The sequence below is a fragment of the Pristiophorus japonicus genome, chromosome 1 (genome assembly GCF_044704955.1).
Source record: "Pristiophorus japonicus isolate sPriJap1 chromosome 1, sPriJap1.hap1, whole genome shotgun sequence".
Taxonomy (NCBI): Eukaryota; Metazoa; Chordata; class Chondrichthyes; family Pristiophoridae; genus Pristiophorus; species Pristiophorus japonicus.
In genome coordinates, this window is record NC_091977.1 from 221,996,305 (window position 1) to 222,011,294 (window position 14,990).

The 14,990-nt window shown below is 48.9% G+C and overlaps 1 protein-coding gene across 1 annotated transcript in view; it reads right to left on the reverse strand.

Annotated features, from left to right (window-relative positions):
• The window catches only part of tek (TEK tyrosine kinase, endothelial), a 167,289-nt gene that overhangs the window by 120,423 nt on the left and 31,876 nt on the right, over positions 1 to 14,990 (reverse strand). The gene's annotated exons all lie outside the window — the stretch shown is intronic.

Sequence of the window (14,990 nt, forward strand, 5' to 3'; positions counted from 1 at the left end):
CCTTGGAGCCAAAGTCTACATATTGAGCGAGGCTATGTACAAAACCCAGTTCACTCACTGTCAACTGCAGCCCGCAACTTCCACTCGACATGCATACTCCAACTCCAAAATTGAGGTACCTGGGGTCATATCTGTCCGGATATACTACAAGGACATAATATTGGAGAACTTTTCCTTCCATGTCGCGAAGGGACGAAGCCTCATGGGTGTTGACCTTTTTGATAAGCCTGGGTTCAAAGTTTACGACCCAACCAGCAGACCTGTTTACACGATGGACTTTGACAAGCAGTATCCTCCAATTTTCACAGGGTCTGGAGTGACAACAAAATTCTGCCATCGTCCCCGCGTTGACTCTTCCGTCAAACTGGTTACGCAGCGACTTTGCCGTCTCCCATTCGCGGTTCGTGACCAAGTATCCGCAGAATTAACGTGACTCGAATCCCAGGGAATCATTGAGAGCATCGACTCCTCACCCTGGATCTCGAACTTAGTCATTGCTTGGCGTAAAAATGGGAGATCCGCCTATGCATCGACCTGAAAGAGGTCAACAAGGCCATCATCCCCGACAAGTACCCTCTTCCTACCATCGACGAACTGTCTTCAGAATTCCACGGCTCAATAGTCTTTACGAAACTCGACATGCGCCACAGTTACCTGCAAATACCCCTCGCGGAGGACAGCATTCACGACGCATGATGGTCTGTATCAGTATCGACGCATGCCCTACGGACTATCTTCTGCACCAAATGCATTTCAGAAGATTATCACTACTAGGCTATCAGGCATAGAGGGAGCCCTCAATCTGACTGACGATATCGTCGTCCATGGACGGACAATGAAAAAACATGACCAGCGACGCCACGCAGTTATGGCTAGACTTGCTGCACATAACATTACACTTAATGCCGATAACTGTACATTCGCTGCTGGAGAAATAAACTTTCTGGGCTACAGAGTCACAGCACAAATTGACGCGATCCAGCAAATGCAGGAGGCTACCAATGTCAACAAACTTTTATCATTTCTCGGCACTTGCAGCTTCTATCTGAAGTTCGTCCCGCACTATGCACACATTGCCGAACCACTTCGCAAGTTGCTGCACAAGGACGTCCCTTGGGAATGGACAGATTTCCAGGCTCGGGCATTCACCACGTTTAAGGAGAAAATCACATCCACTCCTACCCTCGCGCACTTTGATCCAAATGTCACTAGGTATGTCACCACGAATGCGTCAGGCAACAACATGGGTGCTGTGCTCTCGCAATGGATTGATGGCCTGGAACTCCCAGTTGCCTTCGTACGTTCTCGTCTGCAGAACGTAAATAGCCTACAGGGGAACATGAAGCACTCGCTTGCATCTACGCATGTGAAAGCTGGCAAGAAATTTATCCTCCGTACAGATCACCAAGCGCTAACTACACTACTCGCTATAACTGGATCTGGGCACAAACCACTATGAATCAGCTGATGGTCAGATCGCCTTCTTCAGTATAATTTTGATGTATAGCTGGCAGTTGCAACCATGTAGCTGACATGCTCAGCCACTCGACACCTGCTTCAGACTCTGGTACTGACTTGGTCACAGATGACGACACATATGTCACATCGATCATCACTCAGTCCATCAGAAAGCTTGTCTCCTGTGACGAACTCAAAACTGAATCACAGAGTGATGCTATGCTCCAGCACATGTGCCACTTCCTCCAGAGTGAGTGGCCTAAGCAAATTCCGGAACAGCTGAAAACCTTCCACAGACTTCGCGATGAATTTTCCGTTTGGAACCATGGCTGCCTAGTTTGTGGTGAGAGAGCAGTAATTCCCAAGTCGCTTCAACAGCGCGTTCTCTCATTGGCACACAATGGACACCCTGGCATTGTCCGCATGAAGCAGAGATGTCACAATTCAGTATGGTGGCCTAGGATTGACACTTGCATCGAGGAGTTTGTCTCACACTGCGAAGCATATAGTCCGAGTGAAAAGGCCACAAACATCCGACCAGCGCCAATGAAGCTCATTCTATACCATGGCAACAACTTCAGTTGGATATCTTCGGTCCAGTTGAAGCAACACCACAGCACCAGAGGTTCCTTGTTATAGTACATGACCTGCATTCCAAATGGCCACAAATCGCTACAAGTTTAGTGACCTCATCAACGATTGTCACTATTCTGCAGTGTATGTTCACGAATTGGGGCCTCCCAGAGGTCATAATCACTGACAATGGACCACAGTTTGTGTCCGACCAGTTCATGGATTTCCTCACTCATCATGCTATCGGGCATCGCCTTACAGCTCGCTACAATCCTCAAAGCAACGGAGCAACGGAGGTGTTGAGCGATTTAACCGCGTCATCAAAGAGGGTTTGACAGCTAACCTCACAGCAGGCCAAACATTCAACAAAGCGGTTCAAACCATTCTCCACACTTATCATTCGACAAAGTACTCGCTAACGGGGAAGACACCTGCTGAGCTCATGATTGGGCGGAATCTTCGCTGACTACTGGACATTCTCAAACCCCCAGCCAAACCTAGCGCAAAGATAACCACATTCGCATCCCAGATTTCGGAACGTCAACGAAAAGCAAAGTCATACACTGACACAAAATGACGCGCTCAAAAGCCCCAACTGAAGAACGGAGATTGGGTCAGAGTTAAGTGCCCAAACCGGAGTCATAAGCTCGCATCTTCACTTTCGCCTCCAAAACAGATCGGGCGAAAGTTTACCCTCACACCTACGAGCTCAATGATGGAACGCTCGTAGACTGATCTCAACTCACAGGCCAACAGACCAGCAGGATGGAACAGAGGCACCGTTCTGGTTCCCAACCGAAAACCTTGATCAAACACCGCAAGCTCCACGCCGGTCTCAGCGTATCAGAACATGACCTGGCTATCTCAAGCACTTTGTCTGTTGATAGACTATGTTTTCAGAAGGGGGGGAAATATGCTGTGTTCATACTCTATCTGTTTGTTACAGAACACTAGACAGGTATTAGGACCCTGCGGGAGCTAGTCACACACTGCTGTAAACATGCTGGTTCATGCTGGTTTTGGGACACCATTTTGGAAGTTGCTATAAAGGACACAGTTAGTTACATTACTTCTGTTTCAGGTAGTCTGTTTATTTACATACACAACAGTAGGGCCTCCTTGGCAGAGGTATGTGCTGGGCCCCTCCCATGCCAGCTGCATGAACGCCTTCTCCCTCTTCCTCATCATGATGTAGAGCCTCTGCAGGCTGCTGCTGGCATGGCTCCTTGACCACTATCTGGTGAGGGGGGGGGGGTCAGCGTACCTCACCCTCCTCCTCATGCCATCTCGTTGCTGTCCAGCCTCTGGACGTTGACATCTGCGGACATCTGCAGGCCCTTCTACATGTTGGGCAGCCATGGCTGCTGCCTCCCTTGGCCGCTGCCTGAGGACTCGTTGGTGACGGCGACGTCTCCTGCTGCATGCCTCCCTGCCTCTGACAATGTGGTGCAGGTGTTCCCCTGCCAAAACTGAGCCCATTATGGGTGGAGGCACGACCCTCTATGCAGTAGAGAATTAATCCCAGTGGCCACGACCAATGAGAGACAGGGGAACATTTTTTCCACTCAGCAAAACTTTTCAGAATCCTCCTGCCTTTTTGGAAATGGTGAAAAAAAAAACTCTGATCAATTTTGATGGAAAAAAAAGGCCATCGATTTTGAAGAAAAAACCTCTCAGTGCACCAGCTGGCGCACTCCCACTGTGCACTGACCCTAAAAGCTGGCGGAGGCACTGTCAGTAAAAGAGTTGGCTTTTTAAAGCTGAAAATGCTTTCGGGGGCGGAGCAGCAGTGGTGCGCACTTTGATCGCGTCATCACTGCCGCACGCCCCATAACCGCCACGAAACTCCATCGATCCGGGCGGAGGTCCACATGGCCGCAAAACCTCTCGGGCCAAATGTATGCCGCGGCGGCCAGTTGACGGCAAAGCGGCGGCCACGGGATTCCGCCACAAACGGCCGGTTACAGGTCTTAACGAGACCTTGAATTTCGGCCCCGTGAACTCAGTTTCTCTCTCCACAGTCGCTGCCTGAACTGCTGAGTGTTTCCAGCATTTTCAATGCTTGGAGCTGAATTTGAAACGCAATACCAGAAGCTGTCTTTGCCTTGGACAGAGCTTCAAATTGCCTTTTCAATTCTTGATCAAACAATTTCTACTGGTTGGTGAGTTGGTAATTAGAGGGCAAATATTTGAGATAATCATCAAACTAACAGGTGGAGAGGTTAGGAATTTGTTTTTATACATAAAGGTTTCTTAAGGCACAGAGGAGTAGAAATTGGCCCCCTTCCCGAAATGGGGTGCATGCATTTGAATGCTTTTTACCACAGTTGCGGTTCAGGTCGCCTCTTGAGCGACACTCTGCTTTTTATTGTTTTTTTTCCCTTGGATTTGGAAGTCGCTCTTAATGGGGGCGGTGGTAACACCTGAGGAGCGCAAGTTGCAGGGGGTGTGGAGTGACCACCGCGATGACATCATCATGACGCCACGTCACCATGGCTCTCCTCTTGACTTAAAGGGGAGAGCCTCCTCGATTTTAAAAACTTCGGCCCACTAGTCCACCAGGGAGGGTTTCGGCTGGGCCAGCGGCCTGGCACCCAAGAGAGGGTGCCAGGCTGCCTGTTGGTGGCCCGGCTGAACCCGGGGGCATAATTGTCGGGCCGACATGGTAGTCGGCTGACAAAAAAAAACATGGCGGCAGCGGCAGTGCGTCCTCCCCTTTAAGGGAAACCGCACCGCCATTGCAGGAGGCCACAGCCTCACTGGACAACCAAGAAAATCAGACTTTGGCACCACTGGGCGGGCCGAATATTTTTGATGGGGAATATCGCTGTTGTGGGGTAAGATCGGCGGTGCACATGGTGATGACCCGCTTACCATAGATTAGCAGCGGTGGTGCGGTGGGGGGGTTCAGGGCATCACCGGGAAAACTCGGGAGGGCAATTGGGATATCAGCGGCCATTCCACGAAAAGTCAGCGGCCACTCCACTCCGCAGCATGGCCACCGATTTGCAGTGGTAATAGGCCTTAAGGGGGGACAATTTCGGCTCCAGAATGTCCTACCAGAAACAGTAGTGGAAGTAGAAAAGATAACCGCTTTTAAAAAGCAAGTGGTTAAAGATGTGAAAAATAAAAATTTTAAAGATATAGGAAAGGGAAGGGGAATGGGACTAAATGGTTAGCTCTTTCAGAAACCTGACAGTAGAACAATGGGTTGAATGGCCTCTTTCTGTGCTGTAAAATTCTATGATTCTCCAAGAAGCTCACCATCAGTTGTTTGATGGTTCTATGATGCACCTCATCACTATAAAAAAGAAAGGGGCTGAAATTGCCCCGCACCCCTTTTACCGCCTGGGCTGGAAGTCCCGCTTCCGGCATGCGATTGGGCTTTGCACCCCTCAAACAAGGCGGAGCACTGTCTCAGGCACTCCGCCTCGTTCGAGGGGCACTCTCGGGGCATTAGCTCAGCATTGCACTGAAGAGGTCAGCGCTATGCGGAAGCTCTGCGTAGCGCTAACGTGCTACAATGCCCCTCCTCTTCAGTTACAGGGGAGGGCTGCTGCGCACTCTGCAGGCCCTTTGGTGGCCGCTACTTGGATGCAGTGCTCAATGAAATATGCATGCATTTGTGTTCTTCTTTTTGAAAAGGCAGAAAACTCTTTCCAATGACAACAGTTTGAGTATATCCAGATTTCCTCACCTTGTTACCCAAGGCAATTCATCAAAAGTGTTGCAGAAAAGGCCCAGTCTGCTTTCAGTTATTTTTAAAGACAGTATTCTTCAGTCTATTCTGCAACTATTAAAAGAGGCTCATCAGAGCCAGCGACCCTTCTTGTTTCTCTTATGAATAATTGTGAAATGCATATTTTATTCAACGGGCTTCTGATAAATCATTCAATTGAAACCTGTTAGAAGCTGTTAAGATTTATTTTAAAAAAATGACATAACTAAGATGTTAGTCCCAATATTATACATCTTGTTTATGTCAGCTGTGTACCAGGCACTAAAGCCCAGAAATTGGGCTACTTACCACCACCCGTTTGCACCACAATCCTGGAATAAAATGGCGATCGCCGCTCTAACACCCGCCTCTGCCACAGGACTCAGCTGCCGTCATTTTGGTAAGGGCCTTTGAACTGCCAATAACAGCACTAGCTCTGGACATGCAAAAATGGAGAGCATGACACCAGTTGGCGTGCAACGCCGACTTAATGTCAGGTTCTGTGAACTTGGATCTTTGCACTGAGTTTACTGCTGGGCCCTAAGCTCGCTCTGAAAAGCGAGCATGCAGCAGACTGAGAGAAATGCTGTCAGTACTTCTTAAAGGGCCACATATATCTTTCAGGTAAGTTTGCATTTAAGCATTTAGACTGGATTTTTAATATTTTGTTGAAGTAGTGGCTTGGTGCAATACATGTTAAAAGTTTTTAAAGTGTGCAGGGAGTGCAGCTGGGCATTTACAAGGTATCGGATGGTAAAGGAAAGCCTCTGAGAAGGCAGAAAATGCTTGAAATACTCAAAAGGTCAGACAGCATCCGTGGAAAAAGAAACAGAGTTCAGGGCTGGAGTTTTCTGTACCTGGACGGGTCGGATGCAGGTGGTCGTGACCCCGTTCCTCATTCCATTCTGCTCCTGAGATCAAATTTCCATTAATGGAGCTTATTAAGGCAGCCCTGTGCGTTACTCAGCCTATTAAATGGTGCGGGGCTGATGGCATCATCAATGACGCGTTTTCAACTGGGTATTTAAAGGAGCCATGGACACATTGCATTTGAAGGTTCATCTCGGATTGTGCAGGCACTGTGCTGAAGCTTTTCAATGTTCCAAACACTTGGAAACATGACTGCACAGAGGCAGTGGGCTGCACCCTGGTTCCCAGATGACTCCCTCCGTATGCTTGTGGAGAGATTCAGAGCACGCAGGGAGATCCTCTTCCCTTTGGATGGACGGAAGAGACCTCCCCAGCAGACCAGAGGAGGTCAGGAGGATCAGGAGGACCTAGGTGCAGTGCCGGAAATGCTTCAATAATCTCATTAGATCAGGAAAGGTGAGTGCAAAGCCACACTCAACTTCATCCTGCTGTGTCTCTCATCACATCCCCATCACTCTGTCTTCCCTACTCCTATACATCATTACTCACACCTACATACTTGCATGTCCACCCATCCCTCTCTATCTACATTATTACATCCCCATCTGACTAACCACTCCTCGCAGTCACCCTTATCCTAGTGCAATCATACCAACACACAAGGAAGCTATTTGGCATTGGCACCCCACTCCATCATAGTCACCCTCTAAAGATGTTATCCATCCATTCCTTACACTCAGTCCATCACTCTCACTCAAACTTCCCTTTTTTCCCTCCTTACAGGAGAAGAGAGCCCACAATAAGCAGGAGAGGGAGAGAACCGGAGATGGCCCTCCATTATTGGCCACCTTAACTGCAGCAGAGGAAGTCACCCTGGAAGTCTCAAGAGTCGTAGGGCAGCTGGAGGTGGGAGAGGGAGAGAGGGGGACTTCTCAGCAATCTGGTGATAGAATTACAACTCATACAATCACATAGCATACAGCCGTCACTCATATGGGAACTGATGTCAACAGCCAGTGAATGTTCATCATGTGCATAATGGTTTCATTACCACTGACCAGGAAAAATCGTAAGACAGCTCCTCAGAGGAGCCTCCAGCCTCTGAGGACGCACCGTCACCAGACATAAGCACACCCAGCATCAGCGCAAATACACACACCTCGGTGGGTCCCATGCGAGACACAAGTCACAAATGAGCAAGAGGAGATGGTGGAGACAGGATCAACAGTGGAGACACCCAGCCAGAGGGAGCAGGGCATTCCTAGCTCTGCTCAGCTTCACGCAGATGTGGAGCCTCGGGGGCCATCCAGAAAGAGGATGATGCAGGAAGAAGTGCAGGAGGCTTTGACAGGTTTTGCGACTGCGATGTCTGAAAATGTGCAGAGAATGGAGGAGTCAATCTTCAACATGAGCATCACCATGTTGCAGATGATGGCGACTGTATGCTCTTCCATGGAAAGGATGGCAACCTGCATGGAGCATCTAATGCGCCACTACAGAATAGATGGCTACCTATGGAGAATAGATGGCAGATGCTCTTGACCTCCTCTCTAGGAGGGATGTTAACATAGTCCTCATGGCCCCACTACCATGCAGCAAGGTGCTCTCCAACTCCTTGCTAGTAGCGAAGTGCAGGTGGCCCATGAGAGGGATGACTTGGTGAGAGGGGACATGGAAGTGAGGGCTTCTTTCAAAGCGCTCACAGTTCTCCCCATTGCCTCCCCCTCAGTCAGAGCCCCACATACCTCCTGGGATTGGGAAGGCCGAGTCTGCCCCTGCCCAGTTTCAGGAGGAACAGACTTTGGCGGGGCCCTCACAGGCTCGAAGACCCACAGGACATCCACCAAAAGTGTCGATGCAGTCACACCAGAGAAGAGAGCAGCCTGTCTCTACCTCTGCTGAAGCCACAGGGATAGCACCTCGTAGAAGCAAGCACAAGAGAAAGATGACGCACAAGTAGATGCACAAGGGTAAGCACTTGGATGTTTTAATAACTGTTTGTATGAAGTTTATGTTAATCTGATGTCACAGATAAAGATTATATTTTCACCACTTTGCGGTCATGATCAATTCTGTCTGCAACTTTGGAAGTAGCTTAGTGAGTTGGAGTGAATGGTGATACATAATACTACCTCCAGCAATGGGGGGTTAGTGTGAAAGGAATGGCCTGGTCATTGTAGGGATGCTTTATGGTGTTGCTGTGGGGTGTTGCGAGTCTGGCGCAGCATGTGGCAGCCAGGTGTAATTCCTTAAATTAAGTAAATCTGGCCATGATGAGGCCAGCCCTGGCCTCCCAGGCAGAAATATGCTTGGGTGCTAGTGGGATCTACACCGTAGGTTTCTCCTGCTCCTCCTCATCTTTCAGCTGATGCTCCTCCTACTCTGAAGAGGCTTTGAGCTCAGAGCCTTGCTTCTCATGCAGCGCTAATCCCTGCTGCTGTGCTATGTTGTGCAGCGCACGCTGATCACACTGATTCTGGATAATCTGGCTGGTGCATACTGAAAGGCTCCTCCAGATCTGCCAAGGCATCTGAAGTGCATTTTCAGCATGCCTATTGTCTGCTCTATGACACATCTGGTGGAAATGTGGCTTTCATTATATCTGTCCTCGGCCTCAGTACTTGGCCTCAAGGGTGTCATGAGCTCCGTCTTTAGTGAATAGCCCTCGTCTCCAAGCAGCCCGCCGGAAAGTCTGCTTGGAGAAACGAGGAATTGAGGGAGGGTTGACTGGCACAGGATGAAATAGTCATGGCAGCTGCCATGAATTTGGTGCACACATGCATGATGATCTTCCTATGGTTGGAGACAAGCTGCACATTGAGGGAGTGGATGCTATTGTGGTTGACAAAAAATCTTGGGTGATGATGGGGTGGCCTGATGGCCACATGTGTGCAGTCGATGATGCCCTGCACCCATTTCCATTCAGTAACACGGGCTTCATCAGTGGCAAAGATATAATTGGCTGACTTGTCAAGCATGGCAAGGGAGACAGAAGGAAACAAAAAGGAGGCAAAAGCAAAAGACAGAAAGGAGATGAGGAAAAGTGGAGGGCAGAGAAACCCAAGGCAAAGAACAAAAAGGGCCATTGTACAGCAAAATTCTAAAAGGACAAAGGGTGTTAAAAAAACAAGCCTGAAGGCTTTGTGTCTTAATGTAAGGAGTATCCGCAATAAGGTGGATTAATTAACTGTGCAAATAGATGTTAACAAATATGATGTGATTGGGATTACGGAGACGTGGCTCCAGGATGATCAGGGCTGGGAACTCAACATCCAAGGGTATTCAACATTCAGGAAAGATAGAATAAAAGGAAAAGGAGGTGGGGTAGCATTGCTGGTTAAGGAGGAAATTAAGGCAATAGTTCGGAAGGACATTAGCTTGGATGATGTGGAATCTATATGGGTAGAGCTGCAGAACACCAAAGGGCAAAAAACGTTAGTGGGAATTGTGTACAGACCTCCAAACAGTAGTAGTGATGTTGGGGAGGGCATCAAACATGAAATTAGGAGTGCATGCAATAAAGGTGTAGCAGTTATAATGGGTGACTTTAATATGCACATAGATTGGGTTAACCAAACTGGAAGCAAAACGGTGGGGGAGGATTTCCTGGAGTGCATAAGGGATGGTTTTTTAGACCAATATGTCGAGGAACCAACTAGGGGGGAGGTCATCTTAGACTGGGTGTTGTGTAATGAGAGAGGATTAATTAGCAATCTGGTTGTGCGAGGCCCCTTGGGGAAGAATGACCATAATATGGTGGAATTCTACATTAGGATGGAGAATGAAACAGTTAATTCAGAGACCATGGTTCAGAACTTAAAGAAGGCTAACTTTGAAGGTATGAGGCTAGGATAGATTGGCGAATGATACTTAAGGTGTTGACTGTGGATGGGCAATGGCAGACATTTAGAGACCGCATGGATGAACTACAACAATTGTACATTCCTGTCTGGCGTAAAAATAAAAAAGGGAAGGTGGCTCAACCGTGGCTATCAAGGGAAATCAGGGATAGTATTAAAGCCAAGGAAGTGGCATACAAATTGGCCAGAAATAGCAGCGAACCCGGGGACTGGGAGAAATTTAGAACTCAGCAGAGGAGGACAAAGGGTTTGATTAGGGCAGGGAAAATGGAGTACGAGAAGAAGCTTGCAGGGAACATTAAGACGGATTGCAAAAGTTTCTATAGATATGTAAAGAGAAAAAGGTTAGTAAAGACAAATGTAGGTCCCCTGCAGTCAGAATCAGGGGAAGTCATAACGGGAACAAAGAAATGGCGGACCAATTGAACAAGTACTTTGGTTCGGTATTCACTAAGGAGGACACAAACAACCTTCTGGATATAAAAGGGGTCGGAGGGTCTAGTAAGGAGGAGGAACTGAGGGAAATCCTTATTAATCGGGAAATTGTGTTGGGGAAATTGATGGGATTGAAGGCCGATAAATCCCCAGGGCCTGATGGACTGCATCCCAGGGTTCTTAAGGAGGTGGCCTTGGAAATAGTGGATGCATTGACAGTCATTTTCCAACATTCCATTGACTCTGGATCAGTTCCTATTGAGTGGAGGGTAGCCAATGTAACCCCACTTTTTAAAAAAGGAGGGAGAGAGATAACAGGGAATTATAGACCGGTCAGCCTGACATCGGTAGTGGGTAAAATGATGGAATCAATTATTAAGGATGTCATAGCAGTGGATTTGGAAAGAGGTGACATGATAGGTCCAAGTCAGCATGGATTTGTGAAAGGGAAATCATGCTTGACAAATCTTCTGGAATTTTTTGAGGATGTTTCCAGTAGAGTGGACATGGGAGAACCAGTTGATGTGGTATATTTGGAGTTTCAGAAGGGTTTCGACAAGGTCCCACACAAGAGATTAATGTGCAAAGTTAAAGCACATGGGATTGGGGGTAGTGTGCTGACATGGATTGAGAACTGGTTGGCAGACAGGAAGCAAAGAGCAGGAGTAAATGGGTACTTTTCAGAATGGCAGGCAGTGACTAGTGGGGTACCGCAAGGTTCTGTGCTGGGGCCCCAGCTGTTTACACTGTACATTAATGATTTAGACGAGGGGATTAAATGTAGTATATCCAAATTTGCGGATGACACTAAGTTGGGTGCAGTGTGAGCTGCGAGGAGGATGCTATGAGGCTGCAGAGTGACTTGAATAGGTTAGGTGAGTGGGCAAATGCATGGCAGATGAAGTATAATGTGGATAAATGTGAGGTTATCCACTTTTGTGGTAAAAACAGAGAGACAGACTATTATCTGAATGGTGACAGATTAGGAAAAGGGGAGGTGCAAAGAGACCTGGGTGTCATGGTACATCAGTCATTGAAGGTTGGCATGCAGGTACAGCAGGCGGTTAAGAAAGCAAATGGCATATTGGCCTTCATAGCGAGGGGATTTGAGTACAGGGGCAGGGAGGTGTTGCTACAGTTGTACAGGGCATTGGTGAGGCCACATCTGGAATATTGTGTACAGTTTTGGTCTCCTAACCTGAGGAAGAACATTCTTGCTATTGAGGGAGTGCAGCGAAGGTTCACCAGACTGATTCCCGGGATGGCGGGACTGACCAATCAAGAAAGACTGGATCGACTGGGCTTGTATTCATTGGAGTTCAGAAGAATGAGAGGCGACCTCATAGAAACGTTTAAAATTCTGACGGGGTTAGACAGGTTAGATGCAGGAAGAATGTTCCCAATGTTGGGGAAGTCCAGAACCAGGGGACACAGTCTATGGATAAGGGGTAAGCCATTTAGGACTGAGATGAGGAGGAATTTCTTCACCCAGAGAGTGGTGAACCTGTGGAATTCTCTACCACAGAAAGTTGTTGAGGCCAATTCACTAAATATATTGAAAAAGGAGTTAGATGAAGTCCTTACTACTCGGGGGATCAAGGGTATGGCGAGAAAGCAGGAATGGGGTACTGAAGTTGCATGTTCAGCCATGAACTCATTGAATGGCGGTGCAGGCTAGAAGGGCCGAATGGCCTACTCCTGCACCTATTTTCTATGTTTCTATGTTTCTATCAGTGACTTGTATGCTGCATCTATCGGCAGCCAACTGCAAGATACCGCAAATGTCCGCTGCAGATCCTTGGATGGAGCCTGAAGCGAAGAAGTTGAGGGCGCTGGTGACTTTGACAGTCACTGGTAAGGCATGTTCACCAGGTCCTCTGGGCTGCAGGTCTTGCTCCAGCAATTTGCAAATGTCTGCGACAACCTGCCACAATAGTCTGAGCCTCCTTTGGCACTGCTGCTCAGTCATGTTGAGGAAGCTCATCCTCTGTCTGTATATCCTGTGTTGGGGGTATCGCCTTCAGCAGGGTGCAGCCCTGTGTCCTGTGGAGCAGTGGTTGAGGAGAACGTTGGTGATGTTGTAGTTGGTGCTGCTGGTGTGTCTGGTTCTGCTGGTATTAGGGCTTATCATGGTCTGATTCTGAGGACTAAAGTGAGACAGTATAAACGGCACCCATGCTTATGTAATAGATGGCAGGTCAAATAGAGATGACAGAAGCAATCTGTCAATGGTGTGATAGGTTGCACCAATAAGGTGACAGTAAATGCCGACTTTGCTGAAAAGACTTCCAAACTCTAGAAAGCTAAATGTGTGCTGACAATGCACTCAGCAGCAGCATCTGCCTGGTGTCAGGTAGGAGTATTTATTGTGCATTCTATGCCATGCTCTAATGAGCTAGATCAGTGGCCACTGAACTTCTGTCTCAGGTTCACAGACGTGGTTCCTGAGTTGCGTGAATCCCGTAGTCATCTAGGGAAATTTGAAAGGTAGGGTTAAAAAGATACTTAAGGGTCTAACAAGTACCTCATAAATCATCTAAATTAGCTCTGCCGCCTCTGCCGTTCGGGTTGCTGCTGGTTGGCAAACGCCCTCGAGGCAATTGCACGTGGGGGCAGGATGATGCTGAGTTCCCGACGCGCTCCAAGTTATTTAAAATTTCCCTCCCAACCCATCTCCAATCCTGTCTGCATGGACGCCAGAAAATTCCGACCCAGGGCTCAGGATGAGATGCTGCCTGACCTGCTGAGTACTTCCAGCATTGCCTCCTCCAAGGGAGTGAGGTGAAGCTAGGAATTGGAGGTGTGCCTCGTGTTTAATACAGGTGAGTGATGGGGTGGGGAGTCATGCATTGGGATGTGTGTGAGGCTAGTGGCGTAGTTGATAGGATCAATATGGCTACCTACTTCTACCATCTGGCAACTTTCCACCCCCAGCCTCCCCCCTCCCACTGTCTAAACTTCCCCTAGCCCTAATAGACCCTAATAGGGGGTCTTAAACACTTAAACCCTTACTCTAAATCCAACCCTGCGTATCCCACAAGATTGGGCCTACCTCAGGCTTCCCACCACACCACCCATCGACGACGACAACCGGGGTCCTTGCTCTACGATGATGCCCGGTGAGCAGGTGAGCCTCCGACCAGGCGACCGGGCCATCACCCCTCCAGCAGCGGCCATCAACCATCCAGCGGCGGGCCATCACCCCTCCAGCAGCAGAACATCACCCTTCCAATGGTGTCTGGGCCTCTCCCACAGGTGACCTCCTCCTCAACGGTGACCTGGTCTCCTCTCCTATAATGGTGGCTGGCCTCCCCTCCTTCCTCAGCGTTGACTGGACCTCTCCTTCCCCACTGGAGACCTGGCCTCTTCTCCTCCTCCAGCACAAGGTGAGCATCATGGCTGCGACCCCCCCTGACCTCCCACTCTGAACCCCAGTGGGCCACTGACTTTCCCAATGCCTGCCACCAACCAAGCCTCGGACCACCTACCATCAAGGGCGTTATTCAGCGCCGAACCTGCAGCTAACACCTCGCCACAGGCAATTAGGCTCACACAGCAGTGTCTGGTCTCCAGTGGTCTTGGACCCCCTTGTCACTGGACCAAAACCTTGCTCAGCTAAGCCCGTGCGGTAGCCGGTGTGCAACGACCACCCCACATTAAAAGAACTCGCGTATAGGCATCTTCCACTCCTCTAACATGAAGTTTGGGACCTGGAACGTCAGGACCCTCATGGACAACTCCAACAGCGACAGGCCGGAACTCCGCTCCGCCATAGTTGCCTGGGAACTTAGACACTTTGATATCGACACCACCGCCCTAAGTGAGACCCGGCGGACAGGGGAAGGCCAGCTCAAGGAAAAAAGTGGAGTTACACCTTCTTCTGGTAAAGGAAACCAGAGGAAGAACACCACCTCCACGGAGTCGGCTTCGCCATCAAAAATGAGCTGGTCGACCGCCTCAAAGACTCCCCCTGTGGGGTTAATGAACGCCTTATGACTCTTCGACTCATCCTATCTTGGAATCAATGTGCCACAGTCACCAGTGTGTACGCCCCAACACTCGATGCAACAGATGAG